The 17519-nt window shown below is 46.2% G+C and overlaps 1 pseudogene; it reads left to right on the top strand.

Annotated features, from left to right (window-relative positions):
* Positions 1 to 10383: 10383 nt before the first annotated feature.
* Positions 10384 to 13280, top strand: LOC101614698 (annotated as a pseudogene).
* The last annotated feature ends 4239 nt before the right edge of the window (positions 13281 to 17519 follow it).

Here is a 17519-nt window from a genome sequence, read left to right as displayed (position 1 = left end):
CATATGAAGGGCCAGGCGTGGTGTCGCACGTCTTTAATCCCAGCATTTGGGAGGCAGAGAGAGGTGGATCACCACGAGTTCGAGGCCACCCTGAGACAAATAGTGAATTCCAGGTCAGCCTGGGGTAGAGTGAGACCTTACCTTGAAAAACAAACAAACAAACAAACAAATAACATATAAAAAGAGTAGTTGAGGGCTGGAGAGATGGCTTAGCGGTTAAGCGCTTGCCTGTGAAGCCTAAGGACCCCGGTTCGAGGCTCGGTTAGCCAGATGCACAAGGGGGCGCAAGCGTCTGGAATTCGTTTGCAGAGGCTGGAAGCCCTGGCGCGCCCATTCTCTCTTCCTCTATCTGACTTTCTCCCTGTGTCTGTCGCTCTCAAATAAATAAATAAAAATTAAAAAAAAAAAAAAAAAGAGTAGTTGAAATGACTAGGGCTGTAAGACCCGAAGAAATCCCAAGGATGACTCATAGGTCTCAAAGTGATGTAATGAGCTCATCTGGCCCAATTCAGGTGAATCAGATGTGCTTCCTCCCTCTTCTCCCCACCCCCATCTTCTTGCACTGACTCGTGCCGCTCAGGTACAAAGCAGCATGCCTCTAAGATTTATCACAATCTCTCCTAGTGGGTCTGGGGAGATAGCTCAGTGGTTAAGATGCTTGCCTGCAAAGCCTAAAGACCTGGGTTCAATTCCCCAGTACACACGTAAAACAGGATGCACCAAGTGACACATGGGTCTGGAGTTCATTTGCAAAGGTGCTATGCCCTGGCATGCCCATTTCCTCTCCCCTCCCCCACTTGTAAATAAATGAAGTTTTTTTTTTTTTTTTAATGTATCCTATTGGTTTGTCTTTTTTTAAAACAATGTGTGTGTAGGACTGGAGAGATGGCTTAGCAGTCAAGGCGCTTGCCTGCAAAGTCTAAGGACCCAGGTTCAATTCCCCAGAACCCACGTAAGCCAGATGCACATAGTGGTGCCTGTGTCTAGAATTCATTTATACTGGCTAGAGGCCCTGGATGCCCATTCTTTCTCTCTCTGTCTACCTGCCTTTTCCTCTCAAATAAATAAAAATTATGGGCCGGGCGTGGTGGCGCACGCCTTTAATCCCAGCACTTGGGAGGCAGAGGTAGGAGGATCACCGTGACTTCAAGGCCACCCTGAGACTACATAGTGAATTTCAGGTCAGCCTGGGCTAGAGTGAGACCCTACCTCAAAAAACCAAAAAAAAAAAAAAAAAAAAAAAAATTATGTGTGTGTGTGTGTGTGTGTGTGTGTATATGTGTGTGTTTGGTTTTTCAAGTTAGGGTCTCACTCTAGCTCAAGCTGACCTGGAATTCACTATGGAGTCTCAGGGTAGCCTCCAACTCACGGAGATCCTCCTACCTCTGCCTCCCGAGTGCTGGGATCGAAGGCATGCACCACCACACCCGGCTCTTAAGTTATCTTTTAAAGCTCTCTGCTAAGTCTGTGTCATCCTGTGGTGGCCACTCCTGAATAGCAAGCAGGACCCTTGGCCTGGAGGGCTTGCCTAGAGATATGTTTTTTGCATTTTGCATGTGTATGTGTGTGTGCATGTATGGTATATACGTGTGTGTATGCACATGCCCATGCATGTGTGGAGGCCAGAGGACAAGCTTGGGTATCATCCTAAAATGCTGTATCCACCTCTTTTTTTAAATAATATTTTATTTTTATTTATTTATTTGACAGACAGAAAGAGGGAGAGAGAGATAGAGAGAGAATGGGCACGCCAGGGCCTCCAGCCACTGCAAACGAACTCCAGACGCGTGTGCCCCCTTGTGCATCTGGCTAACGTGGGTCCTGGGGAATCGAACCTGGGTCCTTTGGCTTTGCAGGCATCTCTTTTGTTGCTGTTGTGTGTGTGTGTGTGTGTGTGTGTGTGTTCATCTCTTTTGGAGGCAGTATCTCACATTGGCCTGGAGCTCACAGATTAGGCTGGACTGGTTGACCAGTGAGCCCCAGGAATCTGCTTCTCTCTACCTCCCCAGCATTGGGACTCCAGGCAAGGGCCACCACACTGGGCACTGACATGAGTCCTGAGATCAAAGGGTGGTCCTTATACCTGCACTTTACTGATTGAGCCATGTCCCCATCCTAGCATTTTATCACTCTTGCTGCTGCTACACCTCAGTACAATGATCCCATTGATGTAGTTCTTCTCTGTCTTCTTGTATATTATATTTATTTTCCCCTCTGTACGAAGAAGAATACAATAAAATTTCCAATGATCAGGGCTGGAGAGATGACTCAGCAGTTAAGGCACTTGCCTGTGAAACCCGAGGATCCAGGTTCGATTCCCCAGCGGCCAGATGCAAAAAACGGCGGGTTATCTGGAATTTGTCTGTAGCAGCTGGAGGCCCTGGCACCCCCATTCTCTCTGTCTCTCTTTTCTGTATCTCTCTCTGTTTGCAAATAAATAAATGGAGATTTTTTTTTCAAAAATTCCAAGGGCCAACTTTTCTTGGCCAGTCCCAGCAGATACCCCTTCCGCACACTGTAATGAGAGCATTCTGTATAAATCTATACCTCTCTTATTTGTATAAATCTATACCTCTCTTATTTGGGTAATTTCTTTAAAAACAACCACTAAAACAAAGCACAAACCATGGTAGCATATTCAATCTGGTTGCTGGCAAAAGTGATGTCTTTTTTTTTTTTTTTTTTTTTACTATTTATTTATTTATTTATTTTGGGTTTTGGAGGTAGGGTCTCACTCTAGCCCAGGCTGACCTGGAATTCACTGTGCAGTCTCAGGGTGGCCTTGAATTCATAGCGATCCTCCTACCTCTGGCACATACCACCATGCCCAGCTTATTTTTTTTAATTAATTAATTTATTTATTTGAGAGTGACAGACACAGAGAGAAAGACAGATAGAGGGAGAGAGAGAGAGAATGGCGCGCCAGGGCTTCCAGACTCTGCAAACGAACTCCAGACGCGAGCGCCCCCTTGTGCATCTGGCTAACGTGGGACCTGGGGAACCGAGCCTCGAACCGGGGTCCTTAGGCTTCACAGGCAAGCGCTTAACCGCTAAGCCATCTCTCCAGCCCTTATTTTTTTTTTTTAAGAGAGAGTGAGAGAGAGAGAGAGAGAGAGAGACTTGGCACCGCAATTGAATTCCAGATGATTGTACCACCTAGTGGGCATGTGCAACCTTGCACTTGCCCCACCTTTGTGTCTGGCTTAGGTGGGATCTGGAGAGAGATAGAACATGGGTCCTAGCCCAGTGTGGTGGCGCACGCCTTTAATCCCAGCACTCGGGAGGCAGAGGTAGGAGGATCACTGTGAGTTCGAGGCCACCCTGAGACTACATAGTGAGTTCCATGTCAGCCTGAGCTAGAGTGAGACCCTAACTAAGAAAACCGGGGGGGGGGAACCCTCACACTGAGCATGGTGGCACAGCACTGAGGAGGCAGAAAAAGAAGAATCAAGTCTGAAGTCATCCCCGGCTACACATGAAATTCAAGGCCCACATGGACTGCATAAAACCTTATCCTAGACCCCCCCCCAAAAAAAAAGAACATGGGTCTTTAGGCTCAGCAAATAAGTGCCTTAACTGCTAAGCCATCTCTCCAGTCCTACTATTTTTTTTATAAGAGAGAGGAGAGAATTGGTGTGCCAAGGCCTCCAGCCACTGCAATCAAACTCCAGACAAGTGCGCCACCTTGTGTGCATATGTGACATTGCATGCTTGCCTCACCTTGTATGTGTGGCTTACGTGGGACCTGGAGAGTCGAACATGGGTTCTTAGGTTTCGCAGGCCTTAGAGGCTAAGCCATCTCTCCAGCCCAGAAGTGATGTCTTTATAGATGCATCAGAAGAGATGAGAAATATCCCCCCAAAGAGCTGCTGTCACTGATGCCCCCTTTCAAGGTGAAGCTTGGCTCATGCAGTGTTTCATTTGCAAACGTAACGGAAATGCCCTACGGCTAACATCTGCAGAGAAGCAAGGGTGGGAAAAATGGGCAGGAGGGATTTTATAGAAGTGAAGGGAGAGGACATTAAAAGAAAAATTTTTTTTTTTTTTGTTTTTCGAGGTAGGGTCTCACTCTGGCTCAGGCTGACCTGGAATTCACTATGTAGACTCAGGGTGGCCTCGAACTCACGGCTATCCTCCTACCACTGCCTCCCGAGTGCTGGGATTAAAGGCATGCGCCACCACGCCTGGCAATTTAAAATTTTTAACAGGAAGAAATATTGAGAATTCAGTGGCAGTTCATAAAGCTTTCCTCCAGAGTAATGCCATTATCATCACTTTGTTCCAGGACTCCCGGCTGACTCTGAATTTCAGATAAACAAGGGATCATTTTCCAGAGAAACAATGGCTGTGTCCAAATGGGACATAGGTTTTTTTTTTTTAATATTTTTATTTTTTTTTATTTATTTGAGAGTGACAGAGAAAGAGGGTGAGAGAGAGAATGGGCGCGCCAGGGCCTCTAGCCACTGCAAACAAACTCCAGACATCTGCGCCCACTTGTGCATCTGGCTTATGTGGGTCCTGGGGAATCAAGCCTCGAACTGGGGGCCTTAGGCTTCATAGGCTTAACCGCTAAGCCATCTCTCCGGCCCAGGACATAGTTTTACTAAAGCATTTATTACCTGTGCCCTCTAAATATTTATGATTATGCCTGTAGATTAATGCTATCCTTACTTTTGGTTAGAGAAGCTCTCTTTTCCTATGCAGCGACCACTGGGAAGACTCAAAACTCACCATAGTGCCGAGAAGTAAGATTTGAATCCCCAGTACCCACATAAAGACAGTTGCACAAAGTGTTGCATGAGTCTGTTGGCAGGGGCAGGAAGCCCTGATGTGCCCACACACACATACTCTCTTTCTTTCTATCTGCCCCTCTCTCTTAAAAAAAGAAAGAATGGGCTGGAGAGATGGCTTAGCGGTTAAGCGCTTGCCTGTGAAGCCTAAGGACCCCGGTTCGAGGCTCGATTCTCCAGGACCCACGTTAGCCAGATGCACAAGGGGGCGCACGCGTCTGGAGTTCGTTTGCAGTGGCTGGAGGCCCTGGCGCGCCCATTCTCTCTCTCTCTGTCAATCTCTCTCTCTCTCTCTCTCTCTCTCAGTATCTCTCTCTCTCTGTCTGTTGCTCTCAAATAAATAAACAAAAAAAAAAAAAAAAAAGAAAGAAAGAATATAAGAGCCAAAGGAAGGGGAGGTGCATTTACAATGCTGTCTTCCAGACACAAAGAGACTTTGATAATCATGATCTCTGACACTACCTATATAAAATCTGCATAATAGGAGGGAAAAAATGATGACATCAAAATAGAAGAGAGGGCTGGAGAGATGGCTTAGCGGTTAAGTGCTTGCCTGTGAAGCCTAAGGACCCTGGTTCGAGGCTCAATTCCCCAGAACCCACGTTAGCCAGATGTACAAGGGGGCGCACGCGTCTGGAGTTCTTTTGCAGTGGCTGGAGGCCCTGGCGCACCCATTCTTTCTTTCTCTCTATCTGCCTGTTTTTCTCTCTGTGTCTCTCACTCTCAAGTAAATAAATAAATATGAACAAAAAATATATTTAAAAAAATAGAAGAGAGACAAAATAAAAGAAGAGAGGGATCAATGAAAGGCAGATTTAGGAAGGGGAAAGTAGCGGTGGGAGGGATTATGATCATGGTATATTGTCTATACTTAGGGAAGTTGTTAACAAACAGGTTTTTTTTTTTTTTTTTTTTTGCTTGTGGGAAAACAAACAGTTTGTTGAAAAATAAAGTCAGGCGTGGTGGTGCACCCCTTTAATTCCAGCACTCAGGAGGCAGAGGTAAAAGGACTGTCATGAGTTCAAGGCCATCCTGTGACTACATAGTGAATTCCAGGTCAGCCCGGACTAGAGCAAGACCCTACCTTGAAAAAACAAACAAACAAAAATATTACTTATTTATTTGAAATTCAAAGTTCATTGGCTGTTCAATTATTCGTATCATTTTAAATGCATGTTTTATTTATTAACTGACAATTTTACACACATATGATAATAACGTCTTGATGTATATTTATACAATACATATATGAATATATAATGAACCTAACGTCTTGATCATGATCCCTTCTCGTTACCTTCTCTTGTCCCCTCTCCCCACCCCTCTCACTGAACCCCTCTTCTTTCCAAGTAGTCCCATCCCCCTTTGATGTCCTATTGACTGAGTTGGCCAACCATACCCAGCATGTAATAGTGCCTACAACCCCAGGAGTGTTAGCCCACCTAGAAAATATATTCCCCTTCCTCCCTTACTCTAGGAGCGCTCATGTAACCAGATTCTCGTCAATAGAATATGAATGGCGGCTGGAGAAATGGCTTAGCAGTTAAGCGCTTGCCTGTGAAGCCTAAGGACCCCAGTTCGGGGCTCGTTCCCCCAGGACCCACGTTAGCCAGATGCACAAGGGGGTTGTTGCAGTCCGGTTTGCATTGCTGGTAGAAATCACCCAACCAAAAGCAGCTTCTGGGGAAAAGAGATTTATTTTGGCTTACAGGCTCGAGGGAAAGCTCCATGATGGCAGGGGAAAACGCTGGATGAGCAGAGGGTGGACATCACCCCCTGGCCAACATAAGGTGGACCACAGCAACAGGAGGGTGTGCCAAACACTGGCATGGGGAAACTGGCTTTAATACCCATAAGCCGGCCCCCAACAACACACTCCCTCCAGGAGGCGCTAATTCTCAAATCTCCATCAGCTGGGGAGCTAGCATTCAGAACACCTAAGTTTATGGGGGACACCTGAATCAAACCACCACAGGGGTGCACGTGTCTGGAGTTCGTTTGCAGTGGCTGGAAGCCCTGGCATGCCCATTCTCTCTCTCTCTCTCTGCCTCTTTCTCTCTGTCTGTCGCTCTCGAATAAATAAATAAAAATAAACAACAACAAAAAAGACTATGAATGGCTGTGAGGCCAGTGGAGAGACAGTAGCAGGAACCCCACAGCCAGCTGCTCAATTCCTTTCTTCCTGCCCTTCTCACAACCTCACGTGCCAGGTGGGCGCTGGTAAGCTTACCTGGACACCACAGCTAAGGGCAACGCGTGCTTAGGTGATGTCAGAGCAACGGTTCGGAAGGAACCTGGCTCCCAACTCAGTTTCATGGAGCAGAGCTGCCGAATTTCTTTCAATCAACCTTTATCTACAGACTAATGCACAACGTAGAAATTTCTAGCCCCTTCATTTGGCGGACCGATTATGATAAGAGCTAACCCATAAATTAATAGAGCTGGCATTTGCGTGCTAAGACTCTGAAGAGCCTGGCAGCTCCTGCCTACATTATAGTCACTTGGGAAGCCAGCAGGATCCAGATCTGTTATGCCAAGGCAGACTGAGTTGAACGTTTTTTTAACCTGGATTCCTGTGAGGCCTGGGAGTCTTTTGAGATCCTCAGCCTTCCTTATTTCCATTAACATCCTTGCAGGACGAGGCGGCAATCTGCTTCCTGGCACCAAAAACTCCTACAACAAACTCTCCCATTATATCCTGCGCTTCTATTTAGACGCGTTGTTTCTTGCTTCCCCGCTAAGCAGCGAGTTCCATGGAGACCAGGATCATTATGTCTCCCTGTAACCTTGTTCTCAGAACCTAGCATGGTGTCTGACAGATAGAAAGCCCACGGCAAACAGGGATGGAAGAATGGAGGATGGGTGGATGTACAGATCCGACGGATGGATGGATAGACGGATGGGAAAAAGCCAGAGGATAGCTTATAGGGGGAAATACTTCATGGGAGTATTTTCTTTAATTTTTTAAATTTATTTGTGTGTGTGTACACACCAGGGTCTTGTGCCTCTTTAAATGAATGCGCATCTGGCTCTAAGTGGGTGGTTCGAGAATTGAACCTGGGTTGGCAGGCATTGCAAGCAATCATCTCCAAAACTGCTCAGCCATCTTCCCAACACCTACATAATGATGATTAATCTTGTCTGCCAGATTGATAGGATCTGGAATCATCGAAGAGATGACAGGCAGGTCTGAGGCAGGTCTGTCAGGGAATTTCCAGATGGCAGTGACTGGGTGGACAAGACCCCCCGCCCCCCACAGAGCAGACAGCCCCTCTCACTGGCAGCCCTGATATAAAGAGGTCCAAGGGGAAGAGTTGTCTTGCTTGCCTGCCGCCTTCAAGTCTGACTGGTGATTTGTGTCTCTTCCCAGTGCAGCCGCCAACATCACACTCCAGCTCGTGTGGCCTTCCAACATGGACTGAAGACCAGATATTGGGGCACCCAGGCTCATGGACTGAGTAGCGTTGGGGGGTCTCAGCCTCTCTAGCCTACAGATGGCTGTTTCTGGACCCCTCAATGCCTATTGTGCAAACCACTCTAATAAATTCCTCTGTGCATACATGTATACAGATGTTCTGCTGGATCTGCTCCTCTAGAGAACCCCGAGATGCTCCCCCCAACCGAGCCTTGAATTCTACTCTCTTGACTCTGTGTCTGTGACATATATGGTTGTCGACTTTTTGTTTGGTTTGGTTTGGTATTTCTTTTTGGAGGCAAGGTTTCACTGTAGCTCAGGCTGATCTGGAATTCACTATGTAGTCTCAGGGTAGCCTCGAACTCTTGGCGATCCTCCTACGGAGCTCTGCCTCCGAGTGCTGGGATTAAAGGCGTGCACCACCTCACCCGGCTGGACTTTTTTATTTTTCCCCAAGGGGGAGTCTTCCTGTAGTACAGACTGACCTGCAATTCATTGCATAGTCTTGGGGTAGCCTTGAACTCACAGTAAACCTCCTACGTCTGCCTCCCAAATGCTGGGATTAAAAGTGGGCACCACCATGCCCAGCTCCAAGAATGTTACCTTAGTTACTTTTGTGTTATTGTAATACAATACCAAAGATTGGGTACTTTAAACAATATTTTATTTATTACAGAGAGAGGTTAAGAGAAAGAAGCAGACAGAATGGTTGCAACAAGTCCTCCTGCCACTGCAAATGAGCTATAGACACTTGCTCCACTCTGTGAAACATAGGTACTGGGGAGTCAAACCCCACTTGTACCACTTTGTGCATCTGGCTTTACACGGGTACTGGGGAATCAAACCCAGGCCATCAGGTTTTGCAAGAAAGTGCCTTTAACTGCTGAGCCTTCTCTCCAGCCCCAAAGATTAGGCATTTTATGAAGAAAGATGCTTTATTTAGCTCCCAATTCTAGCAGGTATATGGTCTACTGGTCTCTGGGAAAGGGCTCCTTAGTTGCATCATAATTAGGTGGAGAAGTAGAAAAAAAAAAACAGTCATGTACAAAAAAAAAAAGAACACACAGGGCTTGAGAGATGGCTTAGCAGTTAAGGCACTTGCCTGAGAGGCCTAAGGACCCATGTTCAACTCTCCAGGTCCCTCGTAAACCAGACTCATGAGGTGACGCAAGCACACAAAGTTGCACATGGGCACAAGATGGCCCATGCATCTGTGGTTCGATTGCAGTGGCTGGAAGCCCTGGCACACCAATATTCTCTTTCTCTCTCTCTGTCTCTCTCTCTCAAGATCACACAGAAAAACAAGCAGACAGAGACCCAGGAGTGGTCAGGCTGGTCCTTTTTTAACTTATTACAGGAAGTCTGGGGAAAATAAGAATTCATTCTTGGTAAGAAAAGCAATAATCTCTCAGACAGATCTAATCACCAAGCCCCATTTCTCAATATCATGGCTCTAAGGACCAAGCCTCCAGCAAGTGAACCTTGGAGAGACAAAACATATCCAAACCGTTCAATTTTTTTTAAATGTGTACCCAGATCTTAATGCTCTTGTTCACTATGGACTTATGCTTCACTGGCTTAATTCCTTTTAGATTAGGATAAAAGTGAGGGTAGGTGACCTACTGTCTCCCTAGAGAGACGAGTTTATTTCTTCAGAATGCACTGGCCGGCATGGCATCCAGTGTTTTCCACCAAGGGCTGGGCATCTGTAAAAGAAAATTACTCACGTGCTGTTTGAACCCTGCTTCACCTTTTGTTATCCCAACTCCCAAGGTTAGTTAATCACAAACAGGGCATTGAGCAATAATTTCTATTAGTGAAATAAAATAAGGCTGGGAGGTAGGCAGCGAGGCAACTCTTCACACCTCCTGAGGTCGGCCAGGGCATTCTGTGGTAACGAGGGGAATGCGGGAATGGGCAAAGGAAGAGGGAGACACGTGGCTAGGTGGGGAGCTGGACAACTGAAGGGAATTTTGCCAAGAATTTTTTTTTTTAATTTTAGAGGGTTTTTTAAATTTAAATTATTTATTTACAAGGAGAAAGATATAGACAGAGAAAGAGAGAGTGAGAATATGAATGTGTGAGCCCAGGGCCTCTAGCCACTGCCAACAAACTCCAGATGCATATGCCACTCTGTGTATCTGGTTTTATGTAGGTACTGGGGAATCCAACCTGGGTCCTTTGGTTTTGCTGGCAAGTGCCTTAACCTTGACCCATCTCTCCAGCCCTACTCCAGGGTTTTGTTTTTTTTTTAATTATTTTATTTCTTTGACAGAGAAAGATGGGGAGGGAGTGAAAGAATGGGCACGCCAGGGCCTCCAGCCTCTGCAAACTAACTCCAGACATGTGCGCCCCCTTGTGCATCTGGCTAACGTAGATCCTGGAGGATCGAACCTGGGTCCTTTGGCTTTGCAGGCAAATGCTTTAACCACTAAGCCATCCCTCCAGCCCTGCTCCAGCTTTTAACTTGATCTGAACAAGTGAAGCATTCAAGTCATACTCTGAGGTAGCCGTGTCTCAAAGCATGGGACTTACTAAATCGGGTCTAGAAACTCCCTGAGGTATGGAAGGGGTTGGAGTTCTTCCTGTTCAGAAGGACTAGCAAATGCATGTGATCTCTTGTGGTCACCTCTATCTGAACTGGACTTTCAGCTAATGAAATGCTTGCTTCTAATTCAGTCAGCAGGTCCTTTAGTCAACAGGGATAAGTCTGTAGCTGCCGGTGCCCTCCCGTCTGCTGAGTTCAGTGTCATATTTGTCTACATTCTAAAAGTGTCTGCAGCTGGGTTCTCATTTCTTTCCCGAGTAATCCTTGGACTTTGCCATCATTTACTGGTTTAATTATGTACTTCTTGGTATATGCGGTTATGTAAGCCATGGAATTAAGGAAATGTTCCATTTCTTCCCTATAGATTTCATGACTGTAGTCTTTAGGATAACTTTGGCTCCTTCTTTTTTTTTCTTTTAATTAAAGAATTTTTGTTTTTGTTTTTGTTTTTCGAGGTAGGGTTTCACTCTAGCCCAAGCTGACCTGGAATTCACTATGGAGTCTCAGGGTGGCCTTGAACTCATGGCGATCCTCCTACCTCTGCCTCCCGAGTGCTGGGATTAAAGGTGTGCGCCACCACGCCTGGCTTAAATTAAAGAATCTTAATAGCACATCATTTTGTTGGCCTGGTTTGTAGACTTAGGCTGAGCAATGCCCATGATTCTAAACAGCAAAAAAATGAGAAGTACATTCCACAAACAAACCCCAAACACTGTGCCACCATGTATGTCTGGGTTATATGGGTTCTGGGGAATTGAACCTGGGTCCTTAGGCTTCACAGGCAAATGCCTTAACCACTAAGCAATCTTTCCAGCCCTCGTTATGAATTTTTAAAATCAGTTCAGTCTTCTTGTCTCAGCCCTATAAATTGGCAGGAAGAGAGGACATAGACACTTTAGGGTTTATTTCGTCTGTTTTTTTTTTTTTTTTGTGCCAAGCCCTAACAGCATGACTCAACCCAAAAGTTAAAATTGGCATCAACTCTTCATAGCTTCTCGTCACCTCAGGTAGCTGCTGCAATAGGGACGTGATCAAAGTCAAGTTAAAACTTAGAATTATTTTCCTTACGGGAATTCCAACTCTGAAACTCACCCACGCAGAGCTCTGTGCTGGTGGATAATGGATACTGAATACATTAATGGCAAAACTGTCTGCATGCTTGCCGAAATAAGTAGAATTCCACCATGGATGGTTGGGAGGGAGGTTAAGAAGCAAATAACAGCTGGGCACGGTGGCACACGCCTTTAATCCCAGCACTCGGGAGGCAGAGATAGGAGGATTGCCATGAGTTTGAGGCCACCCTGAGACTCCGTAATCAATTCCAGGTGTTAGTCTGGACTAGAGACCCAACTTCAAAAAAAAGAAAAAAAAAAAAAAGCAGGACTGGAGGAATGGCTTAGCGGTCAAGGCACTTGCCTAGCAAGACAAAGGACCTAGGGGGGGTCGTCTGCAGTTGGGCTGGCGGTTTGTGCTGGGACTGGGTGACTGGTTAGGCTGGATAAGGTCACTTGGCTGTTCTCTTGGCTGGAGTCTCCAGCCTGGCGGTGTTGCTTGACTCTGCTGAGAGAGAGCGGGCCATGGAAGCAGCTGGTAAGCTTAGTTCAGTGGACTTGGCTGGAATTGCCTTGGGTCAAGCAGAGGGCTGATAGACAGGGTGATGCACCTGTAGCTAGTGGACGCCACTGCCAGCCGGAAGAGGAAGAGGTTCGGCTTTGGACCGTGGCTGGTGTTCCTGAAGATGAACTAAACCCTTTCCATGTGCTGGGGGTTGAAGCCACAGCATCAGATCTTGAACTAAAGAAGGCCTATAGGCAGCTGGCAGTGATGGTTCATCCTGATAAAAATCATCATCCTCGGGCTGAAAAGGCCTTCAAGGTTTTGCACGCAGCTTGGGACATGGTCAGCAATCCTGAAAGGCGAAAGGAATATGAGATGAAACGAATGGCAGAGAATGAACTGAGCCGGTCAGTGAATGAGTTTTTGTCCAAGCTGCAAGATGACCTCAAGGAGGCAATGGATACTATGATGTGTAGCCGATGCCAAGGAAAGCATAGGTTTGAAATGGACAGGGAACCTAAGAGCGCCAGATACTGTGCTGAGTGTAACAGGCTGCATCCTGCTGAGGAAGGTGACTTTGGGGCAGAATCAAGTTATGTTGGGCCTCAAGATTACCTACGTTGCACTAATGGATGCAAAAGTTTATGATATCACAGAATGGGCTGGATGTCAGCGCGTGGGAATCTCACCAGTTACCCACAGAGTTCCTTATCACATGTCATTTGGTTCTCGGGTGCCAGGCACCACTGGTAGGCAGATAGATATCCCGGAAGCCCCTCCTGCTGATCTTCAGGATTTCTTGGGTCGAAATCTTTCAAGTACCCGCAGGGCAAATGTCCAATGGGAACTTCTCTGCAGCTCCTCCTCCTGGCCCTGGGGCCACTGCAGCCTCCAAGCTGGTAGCGCTGTACCCAAGGGAGAAGCCAAACCGAAGCAGAGGAAGAAAGTGAGGAGGCCCTTCCAACGTTGACACCCCTTCTCTTCTTTCCTCAAATCAATGTCAGGGAGTCAAAAGGGCTGTGCACAGCACAGGATGGAGTTTGATTTGTTTATTTTTAAATATTTTAAAAAGGGAAAATTTAAATTCTTCTCTCAGTACCCATAGGAAGTCCCTGAAACACTATCCCTCCTTTCCAGCCCCCAGGAACTGAACCTTGTCTTCTGACAATCCCAAAGAAATAGGTAGGGGTGGCTAGAGTAAAGAACATAGGTCCTGGACCTAAGCTGGACAGTAGGTTCCTTTGTGGTGTGGGAACGGGGTGTTCCCTAGGATCTGTATGCCTTTATCTTACCATTTGCTCCTAGAGCAAATGACACACACACCCCTTTTTAAACTGAGTGTATCTAATTTTAGCCCATTTCAGGGGTTGCCCCCTTATCCTGATATTCTAGGTAAAAGAGTCAGAAAGCATGTAGCCCTAATTCTGGAGATGCAGAGTTCAGTGTGGAAACAGAACATTTCCTCTGAATTTCATCTGATGGGTAAATTAACCTAATTTCAGGCTTGTTGCAAGGATGGCCAAAATTAATAATGTCTAAAAAGCAGACTCATGCCCTCTGTCCTTGGGTGAAGGGGAGGGATAGGAGGCTACTAGAAGCCCCCTTGTGATCCAAGGGTTTGTATTCTTTTAAGTTTGTTCATATTTGTATGTACATATCTATTTAAAGCCAGGGGATTCTCTTTCTATAAATATATAACTGGCAACTTAAAATTTTTTTTTAAATATTTTTATTATTTGACAGAGAAAGAGGAAGAGAGAGAGAGAGAATGGGTGCACTAGGGCCTCCAGCCACGAACTCCAGACATGTGCGCCCCCTTGTGCAGCTATCTAACATGGGTCCTGGGGAATCAAACGTATGTCCTTTGGCTTTGCAGGCAAACGCCTTAACCGCTAAGCCCTCCCTCCAGCCCAGTTTTCTTTTTTTTAAATATACTTTATTTTTACTTTTGTTTTGTTTTGCTTTTTCAAGGTAGGGTCTCACACTAGTCCAGGCTGGCCTGGAATTCACTCTGTCGTCTCAGGATGGCCTTAAACTCACGGCGATCCTCCTACCTCTGCCTCCCGCGTGCTGGGATTAAAGGCATGCGCCACCACGCCCAGCTTTAATTTTTACTTATTTTTTGACAGAAGGAGGGAAAAGGGAGAGAGAGAGAAAGAGGATAGATGTACCAGGGCCTCCAGATGCTGCAAACGAACTCCAGAAGCATAAGCCACATTGTGCATCTGGCTTAAGTGGGTCCTAGGGAATAGAACCTGAATCCTTTAGCTTTGTAGGCTAGCACCTTGACTACTAAATCATCTCTCCAGCCCCCTCATGCTAATTTTCATAGTGACTAGAATAATATGCATTCCCACCAGCTGTGTATAGGGGTTCTTTTTCTCTCTCTCTCTCCTGACTCTTTGAAGCATTGTTTGTATGTTTTTGTGGTATTGTGGATTAAACCTAGAAACTTACCATGGTAGTCAAGCACTGAATGCTGAGCCATATCCTAGACCTCTTTCTTTCCTTTAAAAATATGTATTTATTTATTTTCAAGCAGACAGAGAGAGAGAGAGAGCAGAGAACGGGCATGCCAATGCCTGTAGCCACTGCAAACAAACTCCAGACACATGCGCCACTTTGTGCATCTGGCTTTACGTGGGTATTGGGGTAGTTAGACTTTACAGGCAAGTGCATTAACTACTGAGCTATCTCTCCCTTCCCCCCCCCCCTCCACTCGCTCTCTTTTCAAGGTAGGGTCTCACTCTAGCTCAGGCTGACCTGGAATTCACTATGGAGTCTCAGGGTGGCCTCGAACTCTCATCAACCCTCCTACCTCTGCCACCTGACTGCTGGGGTTAAAGGCGTGCGCCACCACGCCTGGCTTCTTTCTTTCCTTTTATAGACAAGATCTCACCAGGTTGTCCACGTTGACCTTGAACTCATCCTTTAACCCAGGCTGGCCTTGCGCTTGCAATCCTGTCTCAGCTTTCCAAATACCTGCGTGCCCTGCGTCACTAGACCCGGTTGCTCTTTCTTCTCCCTGTTGCAACTGAACCCGGACACAGGTGATATTTGGGTCAGACCCGCCATTCTCTGGTCTCTGCCACCTACAGGGCAGGGGCTCTCAGGCACGTGTGGCCATGTCCAGCTGCGCCCATGAGTGCTGGGGCTCAACTCAGGCCCTCACAGTTGCTTAGCAAGCACTCATACACCGAGCCCTCTGGCCTTTCTCTCTCTCTCTCTCTTTCTTTCTTTCTTCCTTTCTTTCTTTCTTTCTTGTTTGCTTGATTTGTTTTTCTAGGTAGGGTGTCACTCTAGCCCAGGCTGGCTTGGCACTCACTATGGAGTCTCAGGGTGGCCTCGAATTCACGGCGATCCTCCTACCTCTGCCTCCCAGGAGCTGGGATTAAAGGTGTGCACTACTATGCCCGGCTTAGAGTTTCATTTTCTTAGATAGAATTGGATGGATGGACGGTGGTAGTGGTAATGGCTACAACAACGTGAATATACTAAATGCCTTTAAACGGGACATAAAACGGCTCAGATGGCAAATTCTTTTTGTCTCTCTCAGTTTTTATTAACAGTTTCCATGATTATAAAAACATATCCCATGGTAATACCCGCCCTCCCCCCAACTCCCTCCCCATCTCAGTCAGTCTCTCTTTTATTTTGATGTCATGATCTTTCCCTTCTCTTATGAGGGTCTGGTGTAGGTAGTGTCAGGCACTGTGAGGTCAGGGATATCCAGGCCATTTTGTGTCTGAGGGGGGCATGTTGTAAGGAGTCCTACCCTTCCTTTGGCTCTTACATTCTTTCCGCCACCTCTTGCGCAATAGACCCTGAGCCTTGGGAGGTGTGATCGAGATGTCACTCAGTACTCCAGTCACTTCTTTACAGCACTATGATACCTTCTGAGTTGTCCCAGGTCCCTGTCAGATGGCAAATTCTATGTCACGTGTATTTTGCCACAACTGGATAAAAACATATGTCAAAACTTACATTTTTATTTTCTTTATTTATTCTTTTCTTTTCTTTTCCTTCCTTCTTTCTTTCTTTCTTTCTTTCTTTCTTTTTCAAGGTAGGGTCTCACTCTAGCCCAGGCTGACCTGGAATTCACTATGTAGTCTCAGGGTGGCCTCGAACTCACAGGAATCCTCCTACTTCTGCCTCCCGAGTGCTGGGATTAAAGGTGTGTGCCACCACGCCCGGCTCTTTTTCTTTTATTGACAACTTCTATAATTGTAAACAATATGCCATGGTTAATTCCCTCCATCCCCCCCACTTATAACATTTTAAAACTTGAGCTGGGGCTGGAGAGATGACTAAGTAGTCAAAGCACTTTCCTTTCCTGCTAAGCCTAAGGACCCAGGTTTGATTCCCCAGTACCTACGTACACCACATGCACAAGGTGGTACATGCCTCTGGAGTTCATTTGCAGTGGCTAGAGGCTCTGGAATACCCATTCTCTCTATCTGCCTTTCTCTCTCTCTCTCTTCTCTCTCAAAATAAATAAATGAATAAAAATTTTAAAAAATGAGCTAGGGCTGAAGAGAGAGCTTAGCAGTTAAGGCACTTGTCTGCTAAGCCTCATGACTCAGGTTCAGTTCCCCAGTACCCACTTAAAGCCAGATGCATAAAGTGGCACATGCAGCTGGAGTTCATTTGCAATGGCTAGAGGCCCTGACACGCCCATTCTTCTCTCTCTCTCTCTCCTTGCAAATAAATACATAATTTTTCTTTTTAAAAACTTAAACTTTTTAGCAGGGTGTGGTGGTGCACTCCTTTAATCCCAGCACTCGGGAGGCAGAGGTAGGAGGATTCCTGTGAGTTTGAGGCCACCCTGAGACTACATAGTGAATTCCAGGTCAGCCTGGACCAGAGTGAGACCCTACCTCAAAAAGCAAAAACAACAACAACAACAAAAAAAAAAACTTTTTCATAGCTAGGAATGGTGGCGCACGCCTTTAATCCCAGCACTCGGGAGGCAGAAGTAGGAGGATCACCATGAGTTCGAGAACAGCCTGAGACTACATAGTGAATTCCAGGTCTGCCTGGGCTAGAGTGAGACCCTACCTTGGAAAAATAACAACAACAACAACAACAATAATAAATAAAAACACAAGCTGTTTCAATAAAACCAGTGTTTGTTTTATAACATACCGCAACGGGTTAGTCCAACAGAATTTCATTCCACCCAAGACTCCCTGTTATGTGGTGTCACTGT

Source organism: Jaculus jaculus, chromosome 13, assembly GCF_020740685.1.
Source record: "Jaculus jaculus isolate mJacJac1 chromosome 13, mJacJac1.mat.Y.cur, whole genome shotgun sequence".
Lineage (NCBI taxonomy): Eukaryota > Metazoa > Chordata > Mammalia > Rodentia > Dipodidae > Jaculus > Jaculus jaculus.
The sequence above is the reverse complement of the archived record's forward strand: the minus strand, read 5'-3'. Positions and strand labels throughout refer to the sequence as shown.